The following is a 10,650-nucleotide window of genomic DNA, read 5'->3' as shown; positions in this document are numbered from 1 at the left end:
ATATGTCGTACTTATAGCCTCAAAAGATCACAAAATATGGAACATACATATGACCGGAATTGCAATTACATTATTTCGTAAGCTCATTATAACTTGCTAATTTCTTGATATGGAAATGAATGAAAACTTTGGATCTTACGAAAGGTGAAATATGATGTTATGAATGTCTCTGGTTAAACCAAATTTCATAGAGATGTTTTGACGTTGTTTTTTGAGAATATGCAACATGTTCTGACGTGGGTAAAATTGATATGAAGGCAGCTAGGCCCACCCTGGAATTTTGGACCAGCCTATCTGATTCGATATGGGCCAGGAAAATAGTATTAAATAAAATAAAAGCCCAGTAGCTATTCCTGACCCTCTGCCCAGGATGAGAAAAAAAATTCACGCAGCCAGGATTGCCCCTAGCCGCCGAGACACATCCAGAATTGCAGACCCAGTCATTGACACATCGAGCCAGCCGCTCGCTTCCTCGCGAGCTCCAGATTTCGCTGTCTCGCTCGCTCGTCGCTCGCCGTCCCCTCCTATGTAGCCGATCGTTCGGCGCCCAGGACCGCAGCCTGTCCGTCCCGTCCGCTTGGTGTTTGGGGCTCGGCGGCGGCCGCGCCACCTCAACTGCGGAGTCGTGCCCTTGCAAGCCGCCGCCGCCGCCCAATCCGCACATCGGCGCTCGGCCGAGAGGCAGTAGCCAGCCAGCAACCATCCGTGTTGATTTGAGGTACCAGTTCAGCTCGGCCACTACCCATTTTGCGATTACCAAGTTTTGATTTTAGGGTTTGCTCTTCGCTGTAGTACCCACCGTTCAGTACATAATTTCCGTTGAATTATGTTATGAATTTATAATTGATAGAAAGTAAATTAGTTATAATGTCTCTAAGTCTTGTATGCAAAACTGAGACTTAATTGACAATTTTAGTAAGTTTGTAAGACCATATCAATATATTTCTGTGGTATTGGTAGTTAGTTAGAACGTTCACAATGTCATATTTGTTGTCAAATTTTTTTAGAAGGACCACCCTGTTCTCAAATCCTAGACCCGCAACTGATCATAAGCTGAACCTTTACATTCTGGAATTTGAAAGGCCGATCTGCTTAAAATAGGCAACTTAATCAGATAAAGATCTTATATGAATATCCTATAGATACTATTCTCACACAACATGAACAACATGGAATATCCAACTGAAGTTAGCCGAAGCTAAATATAACCTTCGCAGGCATCTGAAAGAATTGCTTCATTTTGTCTCATCCCGTGGAAAAGTAGAGTGGCGATACAATTGATCACCAATGGGTGCACAGATAAGGGGTATGGTTTGACGCGTTAAAAATACAATGCAAATCAAAATTAGTAATTCAAATCTATCTGTAACAAAATATAGCGAACTATAAGAAAGAGTCAAGCACATACATATGTCAGCCACTTAAAGACAAATGTGGTGAACTGAGAAACATTACTGCCAATAAAATTTGAAAGACCCGTGCAAAGATCAGCTTGCATGGAATTAAAAGAAAACAGAAGTAGTTGCACTCATGAATTAGTGATGCGGGACTGCATATCAGAACGGAAGTAACTGACAAAAATAATTAGCTCACCTTCTTAAAACATAGGTGAAGCTTGGCACTGCAGTAGATAAAATTTTGTAGATTAATAAGTGAAACAAAACATTGCAAGAACAACTGCAGAAAGAAGCCATTATGTTCATATAATGTGTGAATAATATGGCAGGCTACAACCCATCTAAAAAACCCTATGCACACTGTATTTCTACCCTATCCATAAGACCAATTTATTTATGTTAGAACCCACATATATCGACACATTTCTCTGTGCGGTTGGAAGAGAAACTCAGATCCACCAAGAGAAATAGGAAATTGGTCACACCTAGGATCCTAATTAATTATACAGTGAATACAATTAGGTCAAAATAATATTCTACCTTGTCATAGTTAAAAATACAAAATACTAATTTACAATCACATAATTACCAGATAAGTTCTTAGCAGAAGTTGTAGAGAAAATTTCTTGAGAGCCAATACACTACCTTGACTGGAAAATTAACCCAAAAATATAATTGTGTTGGATAAATGTATGTTAAACATCCACTGCTAGCAGAGTTACAAATAAGTAGTTAAGCACCCGAAAAAAGGCATCAATATCTTTGTTTAATACAATAGTATTGTGCAGTAGTTTATACATACCAGAGCCATTTTTGTTGAGAGGATGATGCATAATACCGCATCACTTAAGCCTCATATTTGTCAGTTCAGTACGACAACTTCCCTGCAATTTAAATCTCATAGTAGACATGTATGATTTGCTACCTCATGTGCACATTTGATTGCATTTGAAATTATATTCTTCACATATGCTCTTATTGGTAGAAAAATGTGGAATAATGATTTACCAACCATAGAAATAAACATATTGCTACATAGTATATCAGAAAGAGGGAAAGAACCACAATAGAATAATGCCTGTGTAAGGCGAACATGTAACATGAACATGGTCACTCAGAACAACGTTGCAGTTTTTAAGCACACTGAACTGATAAAGGGGATGTGAGTCGAAGCTTCATACATTTTCGTACATACCTTCAATCATTTTCAATACTTCTAAATTTGTGGCTAACTTGAAAAGACGATGTATGCTATCTTAAGCACCAGCCACTGGCGAAACTAAAAATAAGAACCTAAAAAATGCCTTATACAACAATATCATGTAGTAGTTTCTATATACCCGTGCCAGTTTGGCTTAGCCAATGATCTATGGTACCTCATCACTTAAGCTCGGACTGATCAATACAGTACTACAACTTCACTTCAATTAAAATCCTAGAGAATACACGCATGTCTTTCTACCTCATGTACGTGTATCCATTTTAGATTCTATTATTCACCATTGCCGCCCTTGTTGGTAGGAAATAATATAATGGCGATTTACCAACCATAGAAAATAAAACCATTGCTACACACGGCTCCATACCATAAAAGGTAATGAACCATGTAGGACATGACAAAGCCAAGCTCACATGATATTTGAACATGGTCACTCAAAACGTTTGTAAGATATAACGAAAACATACTGAACCAGAAGAAAAGATGCCAGTTGGAGCTGCGTACATTTGCTTGCATACCTTGATTCAATTATTTCTAATTTGAGTCTACCACGTAAACATGATGCATGCTTCAACATTATCCATACATGTCAATATAAGAATGTATGATATTCTCGTTGCACAATTTATTTTCTGCTATACCAAGACATTCCTTGGAGCATCTGGGCATCTCGAAGGCAATCTAGAGATTGTAAAACCATGTACCTTAAACATATGTATTAAGTATAGAGTGAATGGATGTCTAGAGGATAGGTCTAAAACTGTATTCATCATGGTAGTATAAGAAAACTATATTACAAAAATCCAATGTGCATTGGCATCTTATTAAAACACTGGTCAACTGGAAGATTTACAGAACCTTCTGAAATCATTGACCATGTGCCTATTGCCATTACCTATAGCTATTAAAAACTTAGCACAACCGGATATGTACATAACGCTAGCTTTGCCCGGCGGCACAATTCTGAACAAAAACAAAGTACCCACATTTAGACTTAGCAGCAAAGCAAATATAATATCAAATCACATTAATTGCTTAGGTCACTAAAAGTTGTTGGCAACTGGAAGATTGTTTCTTAGTTACTTGATAGGGTGACCAGAAGTTACTTGAGAAAGTTCAATATGTAAGCTTCTGCTCAATAATCCTATACCCAAATTAGTATCCAAGGTGACATATTAACACACAAAAGGTAATCTAATTACCAATAGCAGAATAATCCATCAAACTAATTTTCGAAAAAGGTTTTTTAAAAACTAAAATATCACGAAAATACATGGATACAACACTGTCAAAAGCAATTCATATTGTAAATTTTAGAAATACATTCAGACATGCATTTGTTTCAGTTAATTATTCTTGGTAACAAAGCATCTATCTCATATGGCCAAATTATTGACACATAATAACCAACTTCCGGTTCATAAAGCCTTTTTTAAAAGAAAAGGCAGCATGAATAGATTATTTCTTGCTAAGAGCAAATTAAAATACTATGTAGTACAACACTGCTACAAATAAAGTACAAGAAATTTACATATGATGCATATCATCAGTTGGCACTTACATGTGGTAGTAGTCTGACAGCACCAGAAATGAGAAGGCCAGCATCTCACGGTCGTGTGCTGCTATTTGTATTCACAATCTGCTATTTGCATACATGTCAATATAAGAATGTATGATATTCTCGTCGCACAATTTATTTTCTGCTATACCAAGACATTCCTTGGAGCATCTGGGCATCTCGAAGGCAATCTAGAGATTGTAAAACCATGTACCTTAAACATATGTATTAAGTATAGATTGTAAAACCATGTACCTTAAACCATGTACTTTCAGAATTGTATAAACCATGTACCTTAAAACCATGTCAATATAAGAATGACCACGATGCTTTGCATGGGAGGAATCCGGTTTCAGGCCTATGCTGCTATATGGAAGTGTTGGGCACCGCTCGTGTGCAAGCTCTTCATGTGGCTGGCGGTGCAATACAGACTCTGGACGGCTGACAGACGTTTTCGACATGGGTTACAGGACCAAAGTCGCCATGCTACCTTTGCGAGCAGGAGGAGGACACGGTTGATCATATTACGATGCAGTGTGTGTTTGCGAGGCAGGTGTGGTATAGTTGCTTTCTCAGAATGAACATCAATATAGATCTCTGCCCAACACACCATTCCACCATAGATGCTTGGTGGGATGCTGCGAGGAAGCATGTCCCGAAAAGGCTGAGGAAGGGCTTCGACTCAGTGGTCATTTCGATCTGCTGGAATCTATGGAAACAATGCAACGGAAGGGTCTTTGGCCGTAATGACCTTAGGAATGTAGGTGGAACTGTGGATTTGATTTGGCAATGTGGTCTAGAGCGGGAGCCACCGGAGTAACCATTTGGTGTGAGTAGTAGGGTAGCTGTTGGATGAGTGGAGGGTTTGGTGGAGGGATCTTGTGAGGGCCTTCTACCGACCGTGTAATCTCTTGTAAATATTTTTCTCTCTTCTATAAAGCTATGGTACGTCTTTGGCGTACCCTCGAAAAAAAAGTATAGAGTGAATGGATGTCTAGAGGATAGGTCTAAAACTGTATTCATCATGGTAGTATAAGAAAACTATATTACAAAAGTCCAATGTGCATTGACATCTTATTAAAACACTGGTCAACTGGAAGATTTACAGAACCTTCTGAAATCATTGACCATGTGCCTATTGCCATTACCTATAGCTATTAAAAACTCTTCACGATCCTACATGCTATATAGTTGGCAAATCAAAAAGTTGCTGATTTAGAAACTTATACCACAGTTCTTTGAGTTACTCATGTACTTGTTACCATGCTCATGTACATATAGAAATTATTAGCACAAATCAGCATCATTTTAGTAGAAACAAAACAAATCTTAGTATAATGTACAACTGTTCAAAAATATATTAAATGGAACAATTATTAGAAAAAGTGCATGTCATATAAGTTGGTCAATCAAAAAGTTGCTGAATTGGAAACTTACCACAGTTTGCTCATAATTTTTGAGTTCCTCCTTCTGCTATTAAAAATATTGTTGAGTTCCTCCTTTAAGTGCTACAATGGTCATGTATTATTAGCTCAAATCAACATCATCTTGTTTGAAGCAGAATGACACATTTTGGCTATGATGAATATGTAAATAAATTCTGTACAATTCCATAAATAATTTTTCTTTCATACACAGTGACGCATTTATGTTGTAAAGATCATGTAAATACTTTTTTTATATTTGCAAATAAGATTAACCTTGATTTATAAATCCGATCAGAGTAGAGGTAGCTATGAAAGGTCATGCGTCACATCATTAGTCTAAGGCTTTAACCACTTCCATGGAGAATCTAACATCTCAAATATGCAATTTGTTTGTTCCAGAAGCCACGAAATTGAGGTACGCAGAAGATGAACAAACCTGAGAACTGATGATCCAAAGATGAGTTGGAGTTCGAGCATCACATAGCTGTCGGTTGTGGTTGCTTGTAGGCGGATGTGTCTCAGACCTAAGTTGTTGCAGCTGGACCGTGGTTCCATGCATCCTCGCTTGGAGGCAGTGGTGCTGGGAGATATGCATGTGCAAGGCGAAGAAGTGGACGAAGGCCTGAAGAAGCAATCTATGCCTCCCTATCGCTGGGTGCTGCTCCTCAATATGTCACCTTAGTTATGGCCATCTTATCCCTCATGCTGTTGATTTAAACCTGCCCTTCTCTTCTTTTCCTAGGCTGATCGAGCGATGCGCTTCAGCGGCTGCCTCACCGACGACGGTGAAGGAAGGATCAGAAGTGCCGGCTATAGCGCTAGGAAATTGGAAACCCTAGCAGTTGATCTTCTCTATAAAACATGTGTGGCAAGGGGGGTGGAACCTGCTTCAGGGAAGGAGATAGATGACGTGAGAGAAGAGACCAGCTTGCATCCTTTATCTGACAGCCAATTGTTTTTTTTTTGCCAATTGCCTACTCCATATTGTCCATGTGTTCGATGCATGCAAACGTGTGGCTCTTGAAGTTTGTACGTAGACCTGCTATATTGCTCTCGGATACGTGTAAGAGCTTTATTTTTCGGAAACACTAACGCCCACACGTGTGGGCGTTCCTCAACTCGCCCACACGATTAGATCGTCGTGCAGTGCCTTTTGCACGAATTTTGGTATGAAAAGGTTGATTTTCTGTGCCACGTAGGACGGGGCTGGTGTGTGGGCGTTGGAGAGTTTGCCCACACGCCCGCACCACGCTGTTTGCCAGTTGCGCTGTGTGGGCGAACTAGTTTCTGCCCACACAACCACCACCTAGGTTATGCGCGTGTGGGCGAATTGCTTTTCGTCCCACACAACACTCCTGTGTTGTGGATGGCAACTGCAGTTACGCGAACGTGGCAACTCAGTACACACATGGAAACTGTGATTCTTTACTAGACGGCAACTGCAGCTGCGCGTACGTGGCAACCAGATAAACACACATGACAGCTGTGATTAACAATACATGGCAACTATGATTGGACCACACGTGGCAACTAGGTAAACACACATGGTAACTACTGTTTGACCATATGCGGCAAGTAGTTAATCACACACGGCAACTACGGTTTGATTACACGCAGCAACTATCATAAATTAGACATGTCAACTATAGTTAACCAAAACAGATAGAGTTGCCATGCTTTTACAACTACACTTGTCATCTCGGATAACCACATCTGCCAACCAGGATGGCAACTAAATCGTCAACCTGTGGGGTACCTAACGTAGCTGCTCCAGGACGTGTGGGCATTTTTGCTTCGTGACACACGCACGGGGTGAAGATGAGTAGTATTTGTTGGGCGTGTGGCACGAAGTAGCCGCGCCCACACGTGTGGGCAATTCTAATGTCCGCCCACACACAGCCTGTGTGGGCTGCCTCTGGCTCACACCACACATCGTGTTTGGGCGCATGTCGAATGTACCACACGTGTGGCAGTTATTGGCGTCCTTCTTTTTCCCTTTTTTTCTTTCCAATTCGGACATGCATCAGTTCATGCGTGATTGTATTCGACTCAAACAAAACGTGTCTATGTAGTCCTTCCCGTGCGCGCTTGTAAAAAAGATTAACATATGTGGACAAACGTGATGGCTTGTTTTACTCTTGTTTTAATTATATAATAGATTATTCACTTGCTTATTCCTAACAAGTGGGGTCCACACTTATCCTTGTGAGATAGAGAGAGGTGACATGTGGGTATAGGGGTATTTTTGTCATATAACATGGTCAATAAGTTTGACCTGAGAATAATGATGTCTAATGGCATTTCTGAGCAAACATCTAATGGAACGATGGCATTTTTGAGACATCTAATGGTATTTTTGAGAAAACATCTCATCGAATGATGGCTTTTTTGAGCAGTTGTAATTTCTAATGGCAAAACTGAGTAGTGAAACACAACCAGTGGCATAAATGATAAAAACCCTAGATTTTATTAACCATTCTCGAATCTTTTTACCTTGTCAATCTCACAGCACACGATCTGTATAGCTAACTCGATTGCGATTTTCGACATTATTGCACACAGTTGGTTTCTTCAACGGTGTGCCCTGTAGAGCGCAGAACTAATTATCGCACTCGAGTGTCCATAATCACCCTTCTGTGTAACTTTGACCTAATCACCCACGAGTAAACTTATGACCGTAGTAATTCCACACACTTCATTTTTACAAAGCTTTTTGCCAATAAACGCCCATGATTTTTCCCTCTTCTAGCCGACGCATGGCCAAACTACCCGGGCGGGAAGCTTGCGCGGTAAACTGCGCGGTAGCGCGGGAATAGGCTCACCGACGATACATTTGGCGCCTCTTCGAGCCCACGCGTGGTCAAACGAAATGCGTGCGGTGTGTTGTTGTCAAGCATGCACTGGAATCCTCCGCTATGAACGACATGACAAGACATGACGATTACAGGCCGGTCGGCCCCCATTTATTACAGTGGCCATTTAACTCTTGTGTCTCTTCAACCTTTCGATCGTGCCCCACCATTGCAAGAAGCACACCCACCACGACAAATTCTTAGAGGGTATCCTGTGCGGCTCCGATGGCGCTCCGAGCGGCTGCCGACGACGAACATCAGTTCACCTTGCATGCCGTGGTGGACACCCACAGAAGGTTCACAGACCTCTCGGTGGTGTACACCAACAACCCGGGTCTGGGTGGAGCACTCCATCCACATCATGGAGTTGTTGCTTGCCGAGGAGAAGTACAAGGTGGTCGGGTTTTGACCTCGAGTACACCCGTGCTCATGTCGGGTCTCGTCCCAAGGTCGCCGTCACCTAGATGTGCGTGCCCAACCATCTCCTCGTCTACCATACTGCCTGGCCACAAGGCCTTGCAAGCGTTTCGCCAGGTTTGTCAACAGCCCCCACTACATGTTTGCTACGGTGGACATCACCAACGATGTAAAGGCGCTTGAGAATTCAGGCATCGCCTGCCAGAATCTTGTCGATATCCAGGGCCAATACAAGATCTGGGGCAGCAAGGAGCATGAGAAGGACTCACTGGTTCACCTTGCCGAGGCCATCATTAGCCCCTACTACAGAGACATGAAGGATTCCTGCAACAAGGACAAGCGTTCCTGGCACTCGGCCTGGATGGAGAAACTCGACAAAGCTCACGTCGTGTACGCGACCAAGGAGGCGTACACGAGCTACGACATGTATAGGCGGATCGTTGACATGAGGAAGTGCCTCCGTCCCCAAATCGGCCAGGGATCCAGCCGGAAGCAGAGCAATAGAAAGCGTCATCGCAACAATAAGTAGATGATTAGATCCTCGTTTCTCCTAGTTTAGTATGCATGTAATTGCTTACTTTGGTGTGTGCAAATGTTATGTGTGTATTCACTTATGTAATTGTATGCTTAATTTGGTTTTGCAATGTTGTCTTTTTAAGTATATATGTTGATGCTCTGTAGATAGAGCAAATCACATCGCACACAGACCAAACAATGGAACCCGTTGGTTCATCAATCACTGACAATTGTATACCAGCAATCATTTGCTCACAACACACACGGGTTGTTAACAGGAATCGTCTGTGTTGTTATCGGTCTTCCCACATGTTTCCAATTACACACCTGTTTGCCGCGTATCACACACATCTTGTTAAGTTGAACCGTTTCTGTTCTCTTGGCTCAACGCAAACAGTTCATGCAAGTGAAATGTATGCCGTATATCGCACACACCTTGATCTGGCTGACCGTTTCTTTTGTGTTGCCTAATTAGAAACAGTTCATCTGAGTGAACCGTATGCTGTATATCGCACATACCTTCATCTGGTTGCCCATTTCTGTTCTTCTGCCTCATCGCAAACAGTTCATTGAACTGAAGCGTATGCCCCTCATCGCACACGCAACTAAATTCTGAACCATGTTTGATGCATCCGTCATCGCAAATGTTTTTCATCTTTTTTGACGGTTTTTTACATCCCCATTTGTGATTAATGCATCGCACACAGTTTCGTCGAAGGGTCTCTGATCGTAGTGTCGCATTAGCAGCATCCTGCAGTAGTGTATGCTAGACTTAAATATGTTTATCACATGTTTTATGATGCTCTCTTTTATTTCAATTATTATATTTCATGTGAGCATCATTGAAATCCCAATGCCTAGCTAAATGGCTTTGAAGAAAAGCGCTTGTTGGGAGAGAACCCAATATTTTTCCTTTCTATTTATATGAGAATACACATTATTACTTCTGTAGTAATTGTGTTTTAGTGTTTTAACTAGTGTTTGTGCCAAGTAGGACCTTTGGGATGGTCATGATGATAGTTGATTTGATTCTGCTGAAAAACATAAACTTTTACGCCCAGTAGCAGAATTGATCTGACCTGCTGGAGCAACAAAAAATTCTGCATTTTTTCCACTTTATTGATGTACAAATTGCCTATATTGTCCTAATTTTTCAGAATTTTTGGACTTACAGAAGTATACAAAATTTCCATATTACTACAGACTGTTCTGTTTTTGACAGATTCCGTTTTCTTTGTGTTGTTTGCTTATTTTAATGAATGGA

General features: G+C 41.1%; 1 long non-coding RNA gene across 1 annotated transcript; it reads left to right on the top strand.

Annotated features, from left to right (window-relative positions):
- Positions 1-389: 389 nt before the first annotated feature.
- Positions 390-6,719, top strand: LOC123052643 (uncharacterized). Its single transcript, XR_006424869.1, has 4 exons — positions 390-718; positions 6,001-6,016; positions 6,109-6,256; positions 6,344-6,719. It is a non-coding gene; the product is annotated as an uncharacterized lncRNA (long non-coding RNA).
- The last annotated feature ends 3,931 nt before the right edge of the window (positions 6,720-10,650 follow it).

Source organism: Triticum aestivum, chromosome 2D (assembly GCF_018294505.1).
Source record: "Triticum aestivum cultivar Chinese Spring chromosome 2D, IWGSC CS RefSeq v2.1, whole genome shotgun sequence".
Lineage (NCBI taxonomy): Eukaryota > Viridiplantae > Streptophyta > Magnoliopsida > Poales > Poaceae > Triticum > Triticum aestivum.
This window is presented reverse-complemented; position numbering and strand designations above follow the sequence as displayed.